A 22,550-nucleotide genomic window follows, 5' to 3' on the forward strand; every position below is an offset into this window, starting at 1 on the left:
ATGGTTTCTACGGGAATGGAAGAGGAGGTCGAAACACACATATATATACTGACGGGTTTGAAAATGGTTGAGATTTAAGAGCATTGGAGGAGGGGTTGCCTTCATGGTTGTACTTTTCTTTGAAGGAAGTTGAACGCTTGTTTTCTCTATAGGTGAGTACGTGTATGCGTGGGTGGAGAAGGAAGAGGAAGCGTTTGAGGTGGCGCTGAGAGATCACGGAAGTGGAAAGAGGAAATTAAACAGAGGCAACAGTTTTTTGTTTGTACCATTGGATGGTGGAGTGGAGAGAATAGGTACAGAGGGACAACATAAGGAAGGTCCCGCCGTTTCTTCTGTTTAATTGTAAATGGCTGTTTCTCTTCATGTACGTGTGTGCGTGGAGATGGAGCGTTTTGGCTGGCCATATCAGATGAGCTATAAGTGGAGAGAAATAGTCTAAGGACAAGGTGGGAGAGCATTAGTAGAAGAGGAAGAATAATGGCCTATGCCCACCGGTTGGAGAAAGTGAAATAAATAAATAAAAACATAAGAAGATGGGAGAAACAAAGAGAAGAGATGTTGTGCTAAGGAATTTGACCCAGATTTTGAGTGAAGCAAAAATGTAGATTCTTTTAGAAAAGGTCAAAAACGGATAGAGGCTAGAATAAAGATCAAACGAACTTTAAAACAACCAACCAACATTTAAAGGCGCATATTTTCATATGCCAACGAAGAGAAAATTAAGCCGTAAAAAGAAAACAGATGAACTCAAATTTTAATTTAGGTTCACATTAGTCCAAATTAAATTGTCCATATCATAAATACACAATTTAAGTTTTGGCAAGCAATAAAATAAACAAATTTTCTCGCCCTGGTTTTTGGATAACTTTTTCTTAAAAATCCGAACATCGGGATGTTACACAGATCACCGGAAGAAGCCTGCCCAACGTATTGGTGATCATATACTTCATATGGTCAAGGATTTAAAAGTAATTTTAGGAAAGGGTCGTGGCGAACAATCGGTTACGAATGACGTTGATGGACATGCACCCATGTGGAAGAAGAAATCTATATTTTGGGACCTATTGTATTGGAAAGTCCTAGAGGTGCATTCTGTAATATACGTGATGCATGTGACGAAGAATCTTTGTGTGAACCTTCTAGGCTTCTTGGGCGTGTATGGAAAGACAAAAGATACACCGGAGACACGAGAGGACCAGCAATGTATCCACGAAAAAGATGGCATGCATCCAACGCAGTATGAAGGTCCTGCAAACTACGCTCTTACCAAAGAAGAGAAGGAAATCTTCTTTGAATGCCTGCTTAGTATGAAGGTCCTATTTGGATACTCATCGAATATAAAGGGAATAATAAATATGTCAAAGAACAAATTTGAGAACCTAAAGTCTCATGAATGCCACGTGATTATGACGCAATTGCTTCCGGTTGCATTTAGGGGGCTCATACCGGAAAATGTCTGATCATCCATTGTGAAGCTATGTGCATTCCTCAATGCAATCTCTCAGAAGGTAATCGATCCATAAATCCTACCAAGGTTACAGAATGATTTGGTGCAAGTCTTGTCAGTTTCGAGTTGGTGTTCCCACCATCCTTCTTCAATATCATGACGCACATCCTAGTTCACCTAGTCGAAGAGATTGCCATTATAGGCCCTGTATTTCTACACAATATGTTCCCCTTCGAGAGGTTCATGGGAGTCTTAAAGAAATATGTTCACAACCGTGCTAGGCCAGAAGGAAGGATCTCCAAGGGCCATCAAACAAAGGAGGTCGTTGAGTTTTGTGTTGACTTTATTCTTGATATTAAGTCGATTGGTCTTCCTGAATCGTGGCATGAGGGCAGACTGGGTGGAAAAGGCACGCAAGGAAAGGATTCAGTAATATGTACAGACGGGCATTCTTTGGTGGAAGCACACTACATAGTTCTACAAAATTCCACGTTGGTGGCTCCGTATATTCAGGAACATATGGATATTGTACGCTCCAAGAACCCGGAGAAGTCTCATCTCTCGATCAAACGTACACACATGTCTTCATTCGACAGTTGGTTGCAAACACGTCTCATGCATGACCCTGAAGTTGGTGATGACTTGTACTTGCCGGCCAAGTCACCATATTCGACTATATCGACTTTCAAAGGGTACGAGATAAATAGGAATACATTTTACACGATCGCCCAAGATAAAAAGGGCACAAACCAAAACAGTGGTGTCCGCTTTGATGCAGAAAAGATCAACAATAGGCCAAAGGATACATATTATGGTTACATAGAGGATATATGGGAACTTGACTATGGAAATAATTTGAAGGTCCCTTTGTTTCGGTGCAAATGGGTCAATTTGAAAGGAGGAAGGGTAAAGGAAGACCCGCGGTACAGAATGACAATAGTGGATCTCAACAATCTTGGGTACACAGATGAACCATTCGTCCTAGCCATTGATGTGGCGCAGGTTTTCTATATGAAGGACATGTCTACCAAGCCGGGAAAAAAGGTAAGGAAGCGAATACATCATACAATGAGCCAAAGCGCCACATAGTTCTTCCAGGGAAAAGAAACATCGTGGGAGTGGAGGACAAGCCATACATGTCACAAGATTATGAAAAGTTCCACAAACATCCTCCCTTCAAAGTGTAGGCTAAACCAAGCATCCTGTTAAATGATGATTGTCCATGGTTACGGTGCAAAGGGGCACAGGCGAAGAAAAAGTTTTATACCCCAACATCCCAATCTCGGATGTGATCGGCTTTCATTGTCATCACTTTTTTTCTTAGTGAGTTTCCGGGTATATATGTGTGTGTTTTTGCATTTGAAACATGAAGAAACATTATGTAGCAAACTGGACTATCTCTTTCGAAGTATCAGTGTTCCGGACGAATACTCATCTCTTACAAATGCATTTCATTTAAAACTTGGCATGATATCATCATTTCACTCACATGGCATGTGCTAAAAAGTTGGGAGGGTTACGACAAAAACAGGATGCACTTCGTGTACAAACTGGACTATCTCTTCCGAAGTATTAGGGTTCCACACAAATACTCATCTCTTACAAAGGCATTTCATTTTTTTAATCTTATTTCAACTCCAGAATTTTTGTGCCCTCAATATGCATCATTCAAAGACACCTCATAAAATTTCAACCCTTTCTCACCTCATTTTTTATTTTCCATGCATTGAATGATTTATTTGAGCTAAATGACCCTTAAATTGAGAAGTGCTACAAATGAACTATGAAAAGGCTGAAACTTGACATGGTATCATCATTTCGCCCACATGCCATGTTTTAAAAAATTGGGAGGGTCAGGACAAAAACAGGATGCACTGTTTTTACAAACTGGACTATCTCTTCTAAATTATCAAGGTTCCGGACGAATATTCATCTCTCACAAAGGTATTTCATTTTTTAATCTTATTTCAACTCGAGACTTTTTGTACCCTCAATATGCATCATTGAAAGACACCTCATAAATTTTCAACCTTTCTCACCTCATTCGCTATTTTCCACGCATTAAATGATTTATTTGAGCTAAATGGCCCTTAAGTTGAAAAGTGCTACAAATGAACTCTGAAAAGTCTGAAACTTGGCAGGTATCATCATTTCACCCACATGGCATTTGTTAAAAAGTTGGGAGGGTTACGACAAAAACAGGATGCACTTCGTGTACAAACTGGACTATCTCTTCTGGTGTATCACGGTTCCGCACGAATAGTCATGTCTTACAAAGGCATTTCATTTTTTAATCTTATTTCAACTCCATACTTTTTGTGCCCTCAATATGCATCATTCAAAGCCACCTAATAAATTTGCAACCCTTTCTCACCTCATTTGGCATTTTCCATGTATTAAATGATTTATTTGAGCTAAATGACCCTTAAACTGAAAATCTCTACAAAAGAACTCTGAAAAGTCTGAAACTTGGTATGGTATCATCATTTCACCCACATGGCATGTGCTAAAAAGTTGGGAGGGTTACGGCAAAAACAGGATGCACTACGTGTACAAACTGGACTATCTCTTCCCAAGTATCAGGGTTCCACACGAATACTGATCTCTTATAAAGGCATTTCATTTTTAATCTTATTTCAACTCCAGACTATTTGTGCCCTCAATATGCATCATTCAAAGCTACCTCATAAATTATCAACCCTTTCTCACCTCATTTGCTATTTTCCATGCATTAAATGATTTATTTGAGCTAAATGACCCTTAAATTGAAAAGCGCTACAAATATACTCTGAAAAGGCTGAAACTTGGCATGGTATCATCATTTCACCCACATGTCGTGTGCTAAAAAGTTGGGAGGGTTACGGCAAAATTAGGATGCACTTTGTGTACAAACTCGACCATCTCTTTCGAAGTATCAGGGTTCCACATGACATTTCATTTTTTAATAACCATTACCAAATTTAATATAATGATAAAACACACTAATATTAAAGTATTTTTTGTTAAGAACTTTGAATATGCAAAAAATAACATATAAAAATAGCAAAAGTGAAAATAGATGCGCTTATAGAGAAAATTCAACCTAAATTCAAAGTGCTAGTTGTACATCATCCGCACAACTAGCACTTTGAATTTTAGGTCGAATTTTCTATAAAATAGCATACTTCGAGTTGGCAGCCGCACAGGGGCTTATAAACCACTACCAACGCGCTTCATTTGGCGAAGTGGGACTAAACTTCCTCAGATGTGCGAGGAACAGGCATGTAGTCCCGGTTGGTGGCTCCAACCGGGACTAAAGGCCCCCCTTTAGTCCGGTTGAAGCCGCCAACTGGGACTAAAGCCCTTTGCTTCCCGTCATCTGGGCTGCTGAAAACGAGTTGTAGTCTCGGTTCGTGGCTCCAACCGAGACTGAAGGGGGCCTTTAGTCCAGGTTGGAGCCACCAACCGGGACTAAAGGTTCGGATATATAAGTAGGACTTCTGAAATTTCGATCGCCCTCTCTCCATTCGATCCCCCGACACTGACGCCGCTGCCCTCGATGCCACCAGGCTGCCGGAGTCGCCTCCGCCCCCGAAGTCGTCCTTGCCGTCGCCGTCGCCCCCGAAGCTGTCCTCGTCATCGCCTCCACCGACGCCGGCAGCCTGCACCTCCTCCCTGTGCCCGCCAACGAGCAGCTGTTGTGCCTCGGCCCTCCTGTGATGCCACGGTGAGCTTGACGGCTCCTCCCTCTCCTCCCCTAGCTCCCGACGCCTCCCATCGGCCTGCCCGAGCGCAGCGGAGCCATGGCCACTAGCTTGCCCGAGCGAGGTGGCGCCATGGCCGCCGGCCTGCTCGAACGCGGCCGCCTCCCTTCCTCGATAGATTATTGTTAGATACTTTCTTATCTTTACAATAGCTTAAAAATAATACCTATTATGAGTTGTGCTTGGTGCTCTTGACGAAATTGTAGGTGCGCCTTCAATTTAAAATTAGTGTAAAATATAAAAGTAGAAGGAAATGGGAATATACGAACATGAAAAAATAGAAAAAAATGAGATCTTCATCTTCACTTTAGTCATGGAATGCCAACGGAACGTTCATTGACATATGCTATACCTCAGGTTTTCCTTCGAGGAGGATTTTTCTAAAAAGACTCCAGCTATCTTCATGTTCACTTTACTCATGGAGATTATTACCATCCTAGTTTAGAATTCAGTAATATCAACCCTCGCCAAATCCTATCACCTTGATCTAATGACATTTCCTACACTTCGGATGTGTTCATAATAATTTCACTCTTATGGCATGTATGGTACCTATTTCACACTACAATTTTTGCACTTAAATACTTGTAAAAGTTTATTAAATAGTAGGAATTTAAATAGTTGTAGAATTGATTCTCGACGTCCACGATGCCTGGCCCGCATCCTCGTCGTCGACTCGGTGGCGACCACCTTCTTGAGAGGCACCAACATGTCCGGGACTCGCCTCCGTCTAGCTGGCACTAAGAGGAGCTACCTTCCGGGGCGCGCAACTTGGTGAGGAACCGGTCGTGTCGTCGACCCGGAGCTTCTTTGGTGGCGGTCACGTGGGCCACTTTCAGTGCCCAGGTTGTCGGCCCCTTAGGAGGAGGTACATCGCCGTGTCAGGGAGAAGGACGAGCACGTCCGTCGCTATATGGAGGCATTGGATGCCAGGTTCTCCAATACCTAGCAGGTTCTTCAGATATCTCACCCGAGCTATGGCCTGGTGATGGTTCCTGCTCTTTGGGTGTCCACTACCCGCGCATGAGTATAGCGGCAGCTCTTTGTTGGTTGATCAGTTAGATATTTTTTGAGAGATGTATTAGTGATGTATTCGAGATTATACATTCGATAATATTAAGTGGATCATTCGTTGATGCATTAATTAAGTGGATTATTCGATGTATTAGTGATATTATATATAATGAATTGTTTTATCTAAAGTGAATACTAAATTATTTTATCTTTTTCTCGGTTAGTTAAGCTATGGATGGTAGAGACAAAGACCATGATCAAGAGCATGTCTTGTACGACATGATACGCTCTGGAAACGAAGAGAATGAAGAAAAGGATGATTTCTCACAATACATTAACCCATCCGATGAGGGAATTGAGGAAGAACAAACAAGAGACGAAAGGGAACCAAACGGTGATGCAGAAGAAATTGTTCTCGAATTATCAAAGTCCGACAAGGTATATATTTTGCCTTTAGTGATCACTACATGTGTATTAATTGATTTGTATATATATATGAACGAATATCCTCTTTTAGACCCCCGGATCGAGCAAATCTTCTACGAGCAGGGCGGTACGAGGCCCGGCCAAAAAATTGCCCGAGGGCACAAGGTACAACATTGACGCGATAACGTTAGGTGGAGAACCAAGTGATCCCAAAAAGAATGCATCCAAATTTGTACATCAATGCGGAGTTATTGTCAGGGACCAAATCCCTATCTCCGCTGAAGAATGGCATAGGCCAAAGCATGATCGAGAAGTTAGTTTTGTGGACGAAAGAGCAAAAAATCTTCTTTGGGTTACACTCATGACATATTTCACCCTACCAGAGCATTTCTCAGATCAACAACGTGAGAAAGTCAAGAAGTTTGCTCTTAAGAAGATGGCCACCCAATTCTACAACTGGAAGAAAATGTAATTGTCTGACTTCGGCAAACAAGGCAATACTCCAGAATTCACTGGACAATACGAGAAGATAAAAGATCACTCCGACTTATTTGTGCAGTTGAAGCAATCAGAAACAACTAAGGAGCAGGCGAGGATAAACAAGGAAAATGCTCAGAAAAAAGAGCATCACCATTCTCTCAGGCTAGGTGGCTACAAGAGTGGCATTCCTAAGTGGGATGAAGTCGAGCAAAAGATGATTGATGCAGGTGTCACTCCGTAAACATCCACTTGGCCTGATAAGTGCAGGAATTGGTTTTATGGGCATGGGGTAAAGTTGGACCCAAAGACGAGATTGCTTGTGGAGCAGGCAAGTCTTAAATATGCCTCTCAAGCTATACTTGCTGCAATAGAAGATTCTCGAATGGGGGTGTTCCAGCCTAAGAGAGAGAACGACGAGCTTATACGCGCCCTCAAGAATCGTGAACACCCGGGACAAATAGGAGGCAAAGGCGTTATTCCGTGGATTGAGGGGTTTAAGGACTCGAGCGATGCTTACGAAAGCCATTCGATAAAGAAGAATCATGAGGCAACCAAGAAGAAGAAGGATGCTGACCGGCTTGCGGAATTGGAACGCAAATTCTTGTGGCAGCAGGAGCAGACCGACACAATTAGCCAGCAAAGGACGCCTCAGCTGCCAGAGCAACCAGCAGATCTAGCATTGGATAGTACCGTCTCATTGATGCTGAAAAGCAGCATGGGTTCCACAGGGGTCCTTGCCAATGATGCACTGCTGGCTCGCTACCCCATGGATGGAATCAGAGACACAAATAGTTGTGAGCTACACATCAAACTCAAAAACATATCCATGAATGCAGCGGTCAACTATGCTTTAACAAATCCCCCTGATGCAACCTTCCATTGCACTCTGATTCCACCTGGCTATGCTCATGTCGGGGTGGATGAAGTGATACCGGGACATGAGTTGCTAGAGCTCGACATTCATGGAGGTGAAGGGCAGCAAACACTACAAGAAGTCTTACATTGTCTCTCCTTATGTAGAAAGGACTACATCTTCTTTCCAAGGCCACCAACTCTTCCTCCAAGTCCGCCGCTCTGATAGCCTAGATTATTAGGGATGATAGACTACTCATATCAATAAGGAATTCCTTCTTTTCCGGGAGCCCATTCCAACAGAACTCCCACGTTAAGCGTGCTCGGCTTGGAGTAGTTCTGGGTTGAGTGACCGACCGAGAAGTTGATCCTGGGTGCGCATGAGTGAGGACAAAGTGCTCAAAAAAACTAGTTTTGATATGTGGGGCCAGTCTAGATCCCGCAGGGAGTAACGACCGCCGGCAGGTGTGTCCGGGGCATTACAGCCGCGTCAGCCGACTCCACCCTGCTAGCCCAACACGGAGCACAGCACTAGTCCGCCACCGCGTGAGCCAACTCCATCCCACCCCAGCATGGAGCCCAACGCTTGTCCGCCACCACGTTAGCCGACTCCATCCCACCCCAGCATGGAGCCTAGCGCGAGTCCGCCACCGCATCAGTTCACTCCACCCGGCCAACTCGCCACCAAGCGGCCATTTCATTTTCTGATGAAGAACCAGCGTCAAAGTTGTCAGAATGGTGACTCGGTCTAGATCCCGCCGGGAGTAACGACCGCCGACGGGTGTCTCCGGGGAGTTACAGTCGCGTCAGCCGACTCCACCCCGCTAGCCCGACACGGAGCACAACAGTAGTCCGCCACCGCGTCAACCAACTCCATCCCACCCTGGCATGGAGCCCAACGCTTGTCCGCCACCACGTCACCCGACTCCATCCCACCCCGGCATGGAGCCCAACGCGAGTCCACCACCGCGTCAGCTCACTCCACCCGGCCAACCCGCCATCGGGCGGCCATTTCATTTTCTGATGAAGAACCAGAGACAGAGTTCAAAGCGGAATAAGCCAAGGAAGAAACGCACCCCTCCTCCCCCGCCAAAGTTGGCTTACGAGAAGACCGCGGAGGAAAGAGCGAGATCGTGCATGCTGACTTGCGGGCCCATTTTGCCAAGAGAAAGGCCCCGCCAAACAAGATAATACCTCTGGAAACCTTCAAGCACGTTTTGGCCAATCTTTCGGGCCCACCGCCTGCAAAGAGAATTAATTCATACTATGACCGCTCTGTTATCCAGTCACATCAAAAAGGGAAAATGAAGGGGAAGCTCCTTACCAAAATAAGCAAGAAAACCATTCCCCAACTTGGAGAACAGTCGGTGCAATCGATCCCGCTGCTCAAGGTGGGTACCGATGAGTTAGTCGATCCCGATGTTGCTAAAGAGATGGCTAGAGAGGTTGGTGTCACTATTGCACAACTCCTAGGCAACGAGAACATTCCCACGGTGAATGGGGGTAACCGACTAGTATGGACATTTCAACCCAAGAAACCTCTCGTCAAGCCTGAGCTTCTCAAACAGTTATCAACGCAAATGTACATACTCCATACCTGGTACATGAAGGAAGCAGATCTCGGGCATACGTGCGTCATGGTGAAAATCAAGGAAGCCCTTTTCTTCAATGCAAAAGATTTGTGGATTGATAATCCAGAATTATGGCAGTTATACAATCAAGAGGCACTCGACAAATCTATCGCCAGTTGCTATTGTCTATAAGTGATTTATTTCTGTAATTCAAGTCCCTAGCACATCGGCTCGCTCATTTGCCACTAATTATCCTCACTATATTCTTTTGTGAGTGGTGTTATGCAGAATGAAGATGTTTGAAATGAAAAAGATGGAGCATATGGCATTGGCTTCATTGACCCAAATTGCATTATGAGAAGGCGTTAGTAGAATTTTCCAAAAGATACACAGGAGAACTTCCTCCCGTTTTTGGAGATACTAAGTCATAATGGAAAAATATTATTTCCTTACAACTTCAGGTGAGTGTTACTGTCTTGTACTATTGCTCCTTCTTGAGCTTGCGTTGGTTTTTCCCTTGAAGAGGAAAGGGTGATGCAGCAAAGTAGAGATAAGTATTTCCCTCAGTTTGAGAACCAAGGTATCAATTCAGTAGGAGTATCAAGATGAGGCACCAATGAACCTGCGCAAAAACAAACAAACTTGCACCCAACGCAATAAAGGGGTTGTCAATCCCTTCACGATTACTTGCAAGGTGAGATCTGATAGTGATAAAAGGTAAATATAAATAAAAGTGCAGCAAGGTATTTTTGGTGTTTTTGTATGTAGATCTGAATATATAATGTGTAAAATAGACCCGGGGGCCATAGTGTTCACTAGAGGCTTCTCTCATGATAGCAAGTATTACAGTGGGTGAACGAATTACTGTCGAGCAATTGATAGAATCGCGGAAAGTCATGACGATATCTAAGGCAATGATCATACATATAGGCATCACGTCCGAGACAAGTATACTGATACTTTCTACATCTACTACTATTACTCCACACATCAACCGCTATCCAGCATGCATCTAGTGTATTAAGTTCATAACAAACAGAGTAACGCCTTAAGCAAGATGACATGATGTAGAGGGATAAATTCATGCAATATGATATAAACCCCATCCTTTTACCCTCGATGGCAACAACACGATGCGTGCCTTGCTACCCCTTTTATCACTAGGTGAGGACAGCGCACAGTATGAACCCAAAACCAAGCACATCTCCCATTGCAAGAATTATAGATCAAGTTGGCCAAACGAAACCCATAACTCGAAGAGAATTACAAGGATACGAAATCATGCACATAAGAAATTAGAGGACACTCAAATAATATTCATAGATAATCTGATCATAAATCCACAATTCATCGGATCTCGACAAACACACCGCAAAAGAAAGTTACATCGGATAGATCTCCATGAAGATCATGGAGAACTTTGTATTGTAGATCCAAGAGAGAGAAGAAGCCATCTAGCTAGTAGCTATGGACCCGAAGGTCTGTGGTGAACTAGTCACGCATCATTGGAGAGGCAATGGTGTTGATGAAGAAGCCCTCCGTGTCCGAATCCCCCTCCGACAGGGCACCAGAACTGTCCCTAGATGGGATCTCGCGGAGACAGAAACTTGCGGCGGCGGAAAAGTATTTTCGTGGCTCTCCCTGTTGGTTTCGGGTTTTTTGGGAATTTATAGGAGAAAGAGGTAGGGCAAAGCACGCAAGGGGGGCCCACGAGCCTGCTAGGCGCCCCCCTAGGGTGCATCTAGGGGGCTCGTGACCTCCCACGAGACCTCCTGCCTTTGTTCTCAAGTCTTCTGGGTATCTTCTGTTATGGAAAAAATCATCCCGCAGGTTTTATTCCGTTTGGACTCTGTTTAATATTCTTTCGTGAAAAAGGTCAAAAACACGGAAAAAACAGAAACTAGCACTAGGCACTAAGTTAATAGGTTAGTCCCAAAAATGATATAAAATGGCATATAAATGCATATAAGACATCCCAAGTTGATAATATAATAGCATGGAACAATTAAAAATTATAGATACGTTGGAGACGTATCAGCATCCCCAAGCTTAACTCCTGCTCGTCCTCGAGTAGGGAAGTGGTAAAGACCGAACTTTTTATGTGGAATGCTACCTAACATATTTGTTCTTTGTAACTCCTTTATTGTGGCATGAATGTTCAGATCCATAATATTCAAAACAATAGTTTAATATTTACATGAAAAAAATAATAGTTCAAGCGTACTAGCAAAGTAATCATGAACTTTTGAAATAACAAGGCCAAACAAAGTTATCCCTACAAAATCATATAGTCTGGCTATGCTCCATCATCCCCACACAACGAATTTAAATCATGCACAATCCCGGTATTGGCCAAGTAATTGTTTTCGCACTCTTACTTCCTCAAACTTTTTCAACTCTCACGCAATAAACGAGCATGAGCTATGGATATAGCACTATAGGAGGAATAGAGTGTGGTGGAGGTTATGAGGCAAAAAGGAGGAGATGGTCACATCGACTCGACGGATCAATGGGCTATGGAGATGCCTATCAGTAGATATCAATGTGAATGAGTAGGGATTGCCATACAACGGATGCACTAGAGCTGTAAGTGTATGAAAGCTCAAAAAGAAAACTAGTGGGTGTGCACCCAACTTGCTTGCTCACGAAGACCTAAGGCAATTTTGAGGAAGCCCATCATTGGAATATACAAGCCAAGTTATATAATGAAAATTCCCACTAATATATGAAAGTAACAAAACAAGAGACTCTCTATCATGAAGAACATGGTGCTGCTTTGAAGCACAAGTGTGGAAAAAGATAGTAGCATTGTCCCTTCTCTCTTTTTCTCTCATCATTTTTTTTGTTTGGGCTCTTTGGCCTCTTTTTTTCATTTCATTTTTTTCTCTTTTTTTGGTGGGCATATTTGGCCTCTATTTTTTATTTCCTCACATGGGAAAATGCTTTAATAATGATGATCATCACACTTGTATTTACTTACAACTCAATACTTAGAACTATAATGACTCTATATGAAATTCCTTCGGCAGTGTACCGGGATGTGCAACGATCTAGCTTAGCGTATGATGTTGAAACATCTCGCTAGCTATCTTAGGATCATGCAATGGAAAAATGAAAATGACGGCACATGTCATGAGACGGAACGGTGGAAGTTGCATGGAAATATATCTCGGAATGGCTATGAAAATGCCATAATAGGTAGGTATGGTGGCTGTTTTGAGGAAGGTAAAGGGTTGGTTTGTGCACCGGCAAAAGTTGTGCGGCACTAGAGAGGCTAGCAGTGGTGGAAGGTGAGAGTGCATCTATACCATGGACTCACATTAGTCATGAAGAACTCATATACTTATTGTGAAAGTTTTATTAGTAATCGAAACAAAGTGCTAAACGCATACTCCTAGGGGAAGGGTTGGTAGGTGTTAACCATCGCGAGATCCCGACCGCCACACAAAGGATGACAATCAATAAATCAATTATGCTCCAACTTACTAACATAGCGGTTCATCATACGTGCATGCTACGGGAATCACTAACCTCAACACAAGTATTTCTAGATTCACAACACCGTACTAACATAACTCTAATATTACCATATCCATATCTCAAAACTAATTGTGAGGAATCAAACATTTCTTACTAATCAATGCACTTGAATATGAAAGATTTTATTATATCCTCTTCAGATGCCTATCATATTTAGGACTAATTTCATAGCACACGCCAATTACCAAGTTACTAAGAGAGAGCGCTCTCAAAATGATATAAGTGAAGATCAAGAGTTTTTATTTATACAAAATATGACACCGCCGTGCTCTAAAAATATTTAAGTGAAGCACTAAAGCAAAGTTATCTATCTCAAAATATATAAGTGAAGCTCATGGGAGCAAAATTATCTAGCTCAAAAGATATAAGTGCAGCTCATCAGAGCTAAATTGCCTAGCTCAAAAGATATAAGTGAAGCTCATTGAGTATTCTAACAAATTCACGATGAGTGCATGTCCCTCTCAAAAAGGTGTGAAGCAAGGATGATTGTGGTAAAACAAAAAGAAAAGACTCCTATAATACAATACGCTCCAAGAAAAACACATGTCATGTGGTAAATAAAAATATAGCTCCAAGTAACGTTACCGATGGATTGAAGACGAAAGAGGGGATGCCTTCCGGGGGCATCCCCAATCTTAGGCTTTTTGGTGTCCTTGAACTTGACTTGGGATGACTTGGGAATCCCAACCTTTGGCTCTTTCCACTCTTTATTCCATTGTCAATAAGAACATCACCCAAAACATGAAAACTTCACAACACAAAACTTAAACAGAAACTCGTGATATCATTAGCATAGGAAAACAAACCACCAACTTTTTAGGTACTGTAGTAAACTTGATTTCCATTTAGATTGATGTTATATTACTGTATTATCACTTCTCCATGCCTCGTAACCCCCGATACTAACCATAGTTTCATCAAAATAGGTAATCAACACAACAAAAACAGAATCTGTCAAAAACAGAACAGTCTCTGGCAATCTGTATATTTTGTATACCTCTGCTATCCCAAAACTTCTGAACAATTATGAAAATTAGGGAAATTTGTGTGTAAATCAGCACAAAAAAGAATCAACTCAAAAGCTCTTTCTGTATAGGAACTAAAAATAAATTCGTGAGCACAAAGTTTCTGTCTTTTTCAGCATGATTAAACAACTATCACCAAAACTAATCATAAAGATTTTACTTTGCACAAACACTAATTAAAACATAAAAAACACAATCATAACAGAATCATGATGGCGTGGACTAAACAAAACAGAAAGTGAAAAGCAAAAATAAATTTATTCATTGGGTTGCCTCCCAACAAGCGCTATCTTTTAACGCCCTTAGCTAGGCGTAAGGCAATAGAATCAAGTATCGTCATCTTTAGTGCTCAAACCACTCATAGGGTGAACACTCAACATTTTAAGATCTTCATCTCTCTTACTAGATGGCTCACCATTGTTTTTAGGAACGTAAACAAGCTTAGTGGCCTTATTGTGGGAAAAAATTGGAGTGTTCTGAACAGCAGCAAAAGCGGAACCCAAGTTGGTTATAACATCCTCTAGTTTGCCAATTCTAGCGGAATCATGATCTAGTTTTTCGTTAACAATGGGTTCCTTCTCCTTTCAATTTTCCAAAGTCATTCCCACCTTGGATCCATATTGAGTGATTTGATTGTGGATCTTTTATCCAAATTTTCAATGAGTTCTGTCGTAGCAACTTTATTTTCAATAGTATCCAGCCTACGCATCACATGTTCCAAAGTTAAAGTTGTTCCATTAACCATGAGTGGGGGTGAGCCTACCAAATTTATTAAAGCACCATAAGAATCAATGGTATGGCTACCCAAGAAATTTCCGCCTACGATGGTGTCAAGAACATACCTATTCCAAGGGGAAATACCCACATAAAAATTGTGAAGTAGAACGGTAGTAGATTGCTTACGAGTAGATCTATTCTAAGCATTGCAAATTCTATACCAAGCATCTTTTAAGTTTTATCCCTCATTTTGTTTAAAATTAAGAACTTCGCTCTCGGGAGTAACGATCATAGCGATAGGACAAGCCATAAGAATAAGTAGACTAACCCACACAAGCAAACAGAAAGCAAGCAAAAGAAAGGGCGAACGAAAAAGGCAAATATTTTTGTAAATTTTGTTTTTAGAAGTGGGGGAGAGGAAAACGAGAGTCAAATGGCAAATAACGTGAATGCAAGAGATGAGTTTGCAATAGGTACTTGGTAGATATGCTTCACTTGAATACTTGCCGGCAACGACGCCAAAAATTCTTCTTGCTACTTCTTGAGCTTGCGTTGGTTTTTCCCTTGAAGAGGAAAGGGTGATGCAGCAAAGTAGAGATAAGTATAATTCCCTCAGTTTGAGAACCAAGGTATCAATCCAGTAGGAGTATCAAGACGAGGCACCAATGAACATGCGCAAAAACAAACAAACTTGCACCCAACGCGCTAAAGGGGTTGTCAATCCCTTCACGATTATTTGCAAGGTGAGATCTGATAGTGATAAAAGGTAAATATAAATAAAAGTGCAGAAAGGTATTTTTGGTGTTTTTATATGTAGATCTAAATATATAATGCGTAAAATAGATCCCAAGGCCATAGTGTTCACTAGAGGCTTCTCTCATGATAGCAAGTATTACAGTGGGTGAACGAATTATTGTCGAGCAATTGATAGAATCGCGCAAAGTCATGACGATATCTAAGGCAATGATCATACATATAGGCATCACGTCTGAGACAAGTAGACCGATACTTTCTGCATCTAGTACTATTACTCCACACATCGACCGCTATCCAGCATGCATCTAGTGTATTAAGTTCATAACAAACAGAGTAACGCCTTAAACAAGATGACATGATGTAGAGGGATAAATTCATGCAATATGATATAAACCCCATCTTTTTACCCTTGATGGCAACAACATGATGCGTGCCTCGCTACCCCTTCTGTCACTAGGTGAGGACACCGCATGGTATGAACCCAAAACCAAGCACTTCTCCCATTGCAAGAATTATAGATCACGTTGGTCAAACGAAACCCATAACTCGAAGAGAATTACAAGGATACGAAATCATGCATATAAGAAATCAGAGCAGACTCAAATAATATTCATAGATAATCTGATCATAAATCCACAATTCATCGGATCTCGACAAACACACCGCAAAAGAAAGTTACATTGGATAGATCTCCATGCAGATCATGGAGAACTTTGTATTGAAGATTCAAGAGAGAGAAGATGCCATCTAGCTACCAGCTATGGACCCGAAGGTCTGTGGTGAACTACTCACGCATCATCGGAGAGGCAATGGTGTTGATGAAGAAGCCCTCCGTGTTCGAATCCCCCTCCGGTAGGGCACCAGAACAGTCCCCAGATGGGATCTCGCGGACACAGAAACTTGCGGCGGTGGAGAAGTATTTTTGTGCCTCTCCGTGTTGGTTTCGGGATATTTGGGAATTTATAGGCGAAAGAGGTAGGGCAAAGGAGGCAAGGGGGGCCACGAGCGTGCTAGGCGCGCCCCCCTAGGGCGCGCCTAGGGGGCTCGTGACCTCCCACGAAACCTCCTGCCTTGGTTCTCAAGTCTTCTGGGTATCTTCTGTTATGGAAAAAATCATCCCGCAAGTTTTATTCCGTTTGGACTCCGTTTAATATTCTTTTCTGAAAAAGGTCAAAAACACGGAAAAAACAGAAACTGGCACTAGGCACTGAGTTAATAGGTTAGTCCCAAAAATGATATAAAATGGCATATAAATCCATATAAGACATCCCAAGTTGATAAGATAATAGCATGGAACAATCAAAAATTATAGATACGTTGGAGACGTATCAACTATAAATTCCATTTTGCTTACCCGATCAATGTTAAGTTTACGTATAGTGCTTGATGAGTTGCATGCATGCCCGCTTATACAAGCAGATTCCACTGGGTCCTGCTAGTCATTACGGTTGACGAGGGAACCGTTCACGTACTGGACTCACTAAGAAAAAAAGAGGACGAGTGCATGTCCCTGAAGTTGATGCTCGACCGGTAATTTCAATCATTATCGCACTATGTAGGCCTCTTTAGTTCATTTCGTGATATCAATTAATTAATGACTCCTTTTATTATTTTTCTTTGTCGGGCAGGGTTTGGAGCCGGTTCATCAAGAATGTTTGTGGTGAATGGAAACCAAAGTTGCGATGGACAACGCCCAAGGTAATTAAGTAGTTCTAGCTACGTTCGCGCATCTCTTTAGTTCTAGATTCATTACCATTATAATGCTTGATTATTGTCGAATTGAATTCTATTCTTGTAAAGTATTGCATGCGGAAGCAACCGGAGAATAATCTATGTGCATACTATGTTTGCGAGAACATTCACTTTATAATCGAACGACGGATCAAAATCCAAGAAATCTTGAGGTACGTAAATAGTATTCACAATTTAATATTCATATTGGTCTCCTTCTTTAAAAGATGTTGGTGAAGCGGGAGGAACTCCTCCGAACGGAACACATACGAGCACTTCAAGAGGAAATTTCAGGATTTTTGTTGGAGCAGGTCATAGATCCCAAAGGAGAATACCACTTCACCAATTAATGCATGCATGTAATTGATCCGCAAATTGTAGGAGAAAATGTATATAGAAAATTGTATATATATATGTGTGTCATATAATATGCGCACGCATATGGTCCCTCTCGAAATTCTATGATATATGATTTCTCCTACGAGAAATCCTATGATATATGCATAACGTGTACGGTATGTACTAGTGTAAGATATGTTCTAAATGAAAAAGAATTAAATGGAAAACAGAAAATGAAAAGAAAAAATAAACTATAAACCCCAAAACCCAAAAATCCAAAATCACCAAAGCCCATAGTTCGGTTGGTGTTACTAACCGGGACTAAAGATCCCGGCCATGCCATGCACGCTGATAGCCACGTGGAAAGGTATTAGTGCCAGTTCGTAGCAAATCGGGACTAAAGGGCAGGGAGTCTTTAGTCCCAAGTTAATACTCCCGGTTGGTAAACCGGGACTATAGGCCCTTACCAACCGGGACTATAGCCCCGTTTTCTACTAGTGACCGTCTGCGATGAGTTTGACACGGTAAACAAAGATAACAAATTAATATGGGCAAATGTAAATAGAGATATATACAGTCTGCTTAATTTAGTCCATCTTCTTGTAGTTGTTGGATGGCCCCGCGACATCGTCTTGGTGAGGACGCTTCTTGCCGCTTACCATTGTCTTTTCATCGCCGATGTCGTCGTCATCGTCGTCCTCTTCCTCGTTCGACCATTCCTCCTCATCATCATCATCATCCTATTCTTCGTCCTTCCACGGATCCTCATCCATGTTGTTGTCGTCTGACGACTCAGGAGGCGGCATCCCTTCCATGATCAAGAAAAAATCAAGGTCTGGGCTCGATGCCACACTCATGGAAGACAAGCGGGATGATTCCAATGTTGACCTATCATCGGGCGCCACACTGTTGGCGGAACTGTCATCCTCGCTATCACTCGACATGGCTGCAGTACTTATACAAACCGCGAGAAAGCGAGATTGCATAGTGTGTGCAAGAGTGTATCGCGGCTGGCCGGGCACGATGAAGATAGTGGACACTTCAGCGGGGTATGCACAGAAAAGGAACGTCAATTGAAGAGGGGGATTGACGTGTTATGTAACCACTAATAGCCAGTTGCTCCAAATTCAACCACAATTATTTCTACCCAGTCACTCCAATTTATTTCTACCCAGTAGATCAAAATTCCTGGGGTTGTGCAGTTCTCAATGTGATAATTACGCACATGTTTTGGAGCATCCAAATATGATACAATAATTTTTCATCTACTACTCCCTCCGTACCGGCGACCTAGGTAGGGGCAAAATGAGAGAACTTGAGGATTATTATCTAATCAATACCATTACGTGTAGAGAGTTGACCATTGCATGTTATGGTAAGCAATTTGAAGTCATTAAATGCATACAAGCCCCACGACTCCTATTGGATGATTTCTATTTTCAGGACAAAAAACAAGGAACGAGTTTTGGGATTATTTGACTTTCGTAATGTGACTTATGCTATGGTACGAATGGAGTAAGACAATTGGAAAACGGTACATTGAGATCTTCTTATTGATGAAGCCAGTAATAATCAAACAAAACCCCTAATCATCATAGCGATCATCGCATAGAATATGGCTAATGCGATAGCCACAACTACACATGCTAGTTCCTTCTTGTGTCTTGCTTTCATCTATTGCCTTTGATTGATTCTTTCTTGCTTCATCGTACTAATTGTACACTCCAGATTAGTTAGTTTCTTCTTCAACTTTACATTATCTTCTACGAGCTTGGTGATAACACTCCAAGCCCTGCCATGCCATTCTTCATCCAGCTAGTTAACGAAGGCAGAAGCCTCGTATCCTTGTCAATGTTAAATAGTATTTAGGATGAGCAGTGGCATTAACTCAACTAAAGTGATGAACTTAGCACTAACCTCTAAGGGGCATCTGAGAAACTGTTTGTCTATGTCGGATCCCTCCGTCCGTACACGTCGGCTGGGAATGTGTCCGTGCACACAACTCGGCTTTTGGTACTTCTCGATGGTGCAAAACTCGGAGTCGAACTCATGTTGCGCGAGTCTGGAGTCATACTCCGGATCTGGCGGCTGATCGCTTTCCTAGGGGGAGGGTAATTCAGGACGGATTGAGCAGTGAACTACTTTGGACATGCTAAAAAAGATTGGGATAGATTCGAACCTGATAGGACGATTCAGATTTGTAGTACACCTGCCTTCTGATGATCTTAGGCAAGTGCTTGGTTGTGACCACAACCACGGCGGCGCTGCCGAGAGCAGCAATACAAGCAGGAGCAGTCACACCGAAACCATCAGCACCACTCATCTGCATTCCCTTGATGTCAGCACCACACGATGGAACTTGGGCCTATCTAAGGATTTAGAGGAAATGGGGAAATTGTGGGGATATGGTAACGGTCGGGAACTAATTATCGCACTATGTTGTATACGTCACACGGTTTGTACACGTCGTTTGTGTGAGGTCTCACAACTTCACATTCGGTTTCCGCACTAAACCATGTGAGAAGCCATGACATAATTGTATTGATGTAGTACCCATATATATGTGGATGCAACAATTAAGTGACAGTAATACTGTTAAACAACCGCTCTGTCGATACTCGTCCAAAAATAAAAACTACCACCATGCAGATAGAGATGGTGTCGGCGACCGAGGCAGTAGCTACCGGATAAGAGGTTAATCCTCGGTCGCTGGTGATGGAGAGATGATGTATATACTTCTCGCACCTTGTTGGTTACCCCAAGTGGAAGGTTGAGATGTAGTCAGCAGCAAGTTTTCCCTTACACGGAGACTATAAGGTTTATCGAACCAGGAGGACTCCTAGGTTCAAGAAGTAGGTGTCTCCCACCCTGGCATTAGTAGAAGACGTGGACCTGCACACAAACACAATTAACTTTGCTCCCAACAAGTACAGATAGGTTGTCAATCTCTCCGGCCTTGTAGTTTGCAAAGGATCAAAACACAAGCGGGAATAGTAATAGTGATTGCAACGGGAAAGTAAATGAAATCACTAAGTGATGGAGGTGTAAACAATGATGATGATATGGACCGGAGTCACATGATGTTCACTAGTGATGTCTCTCTCCCGAAAGACGATAAACAACTATGCTTGGGGAAACAAATTACAGTTGGGCAATTGACAGAATTATGAATGCACCGCAATGCTAATTATGCTACTTGATAGTTAGAGTTTCAATAGTAATGGGCAGTACGCCAAGACAAGTAGACCGTTTATTCATCAGCATCTACTTACTAATCATCCATCTTAAGATATCTATCCAGAACATCTCTCCGGTATTAAGTTGCGAGCCCCACCCAAAGTGTAAACTCAAAGCAACGGACAAGTGCATTAAGGAACTATGCATAAGGTAAACAATCCTTGCAACCGAGGTCACAAGCATCTTTGTTTTCTCCCTGGTGGCAACAACACATTCCCTAGTCTCATGTTTTTGTCACTCAACATAGACATCGAGGGGCATGAACCCACAATCATGCATAACGTTCCCTCTTGGAGTTACAATCTACTACTCGGCCAAAGCAATAAATAGCAACGGAGAACATGCATGAATCACGAAGGAACATAATATAAAAGGATAATCAAATATATAACTCATAACAATCTGAACATAATCTCATAATCCATTGGATCCCAACAAACCGAGCATAGCAATAGCAATAGAATTACATAGATGCCTAGATCATGTAGGGCAGCTCACAAGGACTAGCAATTGAAGCACAAGATTGCAGAGAAGACATCACATAGCTACTGGTCATGGACCCATGGTCCAAGGAGGACTACTCACAACAGGCCCGGGAAGCGTCCATGGCGGTGGAGAAGGTCCCGGATGTCAATCCTCCCTCCGGCAGGGTGCCGGGAAGAGGTCTCCTGACGCTCACGATCTCGGAAGTGCTACGGCGGTAGAATCATGGAGAAATTCGCGATTCTAGATATTCTAGAAGGGTTTCCTATCGGAGGAGTAAATATAGGCCGAAGGAGGGCACCGGAGGAGGTGGTAGCCACCCAGGAGGACTGTTGGCGCGGCCAGGGGGTAGGCCACGCTAGGAGGTCACCTGGACGACCCCTGGCCCCCTCTGGCCCATCTTAGGTGATCTGGAAGCTTCCGTTACGCTGATTTTTTATATATTTTTCTCGGGATTTTTCGGGCTTCGAAAAATTGGGTATAAGCCCCGGCAAAATAGACATCAGCAGACAGAAACTGGCACTGGGTGCACTGAGTTAGTAGGTTAGTCCAAATATGTGTAAAATGATATGAAAGTCTAGCAAAACATATAACATTGTCACCCAAAAGATCATGGAACAAGCAGAAATTATAGATACGTTTGGGACATATCCACATCCCCAAGCTTAATTCCTCCTCGTCCTCGAGTAGGTAAATGATAACACAAATAATTTCTTTGGTGACATGCTAACACACATATAAGAACTTCAAAGTAAAGCAAGTAAGATATGAAATTCAAGTCAAGACAATAACAAGCAAGAGTCTATATTTAGTATTGAGTTTACAAAAGTAAGAACATAAAGGTGCAAGAGCTCTCGCTATCCGTGACTCGAATGTGTCCAAATGGTGTTTGCGTGCAAGAAGTGGGAGATGGGTTGAGATCATAAAATATTTTTAACTGAGAACTCAATCTACTAAACCTCACACTTGGTCTCCTTCGGAATCTTATTTTGACTCATCCCCAGACCACTAGTCAGGCACAAGTCAAAATGATCCTCTCCCTTTCGATTTTGAGCACTCATGCAATGGGTGAGTGTAAGCAAGATATGTTATCACTTAGGATGGCAAATAGAATAATGATGGGGAAGGAAGACAAAAAGGGTGTGAAAGGATCACATCAATGAGGACAACCATAGGCAAGAGAAAGCCA

The sequence above is a fragment of the Hordeum vulgare genome, chromosome 3H (genome assembly GCF_904849725.1).
Source record: "Hordeum vulgare subsp. vulgare chromosome 3H, MorexV3_pseudomolecules_assembly, whole genome shotgun sequence".
NCBI classification, from domain to species: Eukaryota; Viridiplantae; Streptophyta; class Magnoliopsida; order Poales; family Poaceae; genus Hordeum; species Hordeum vulgare.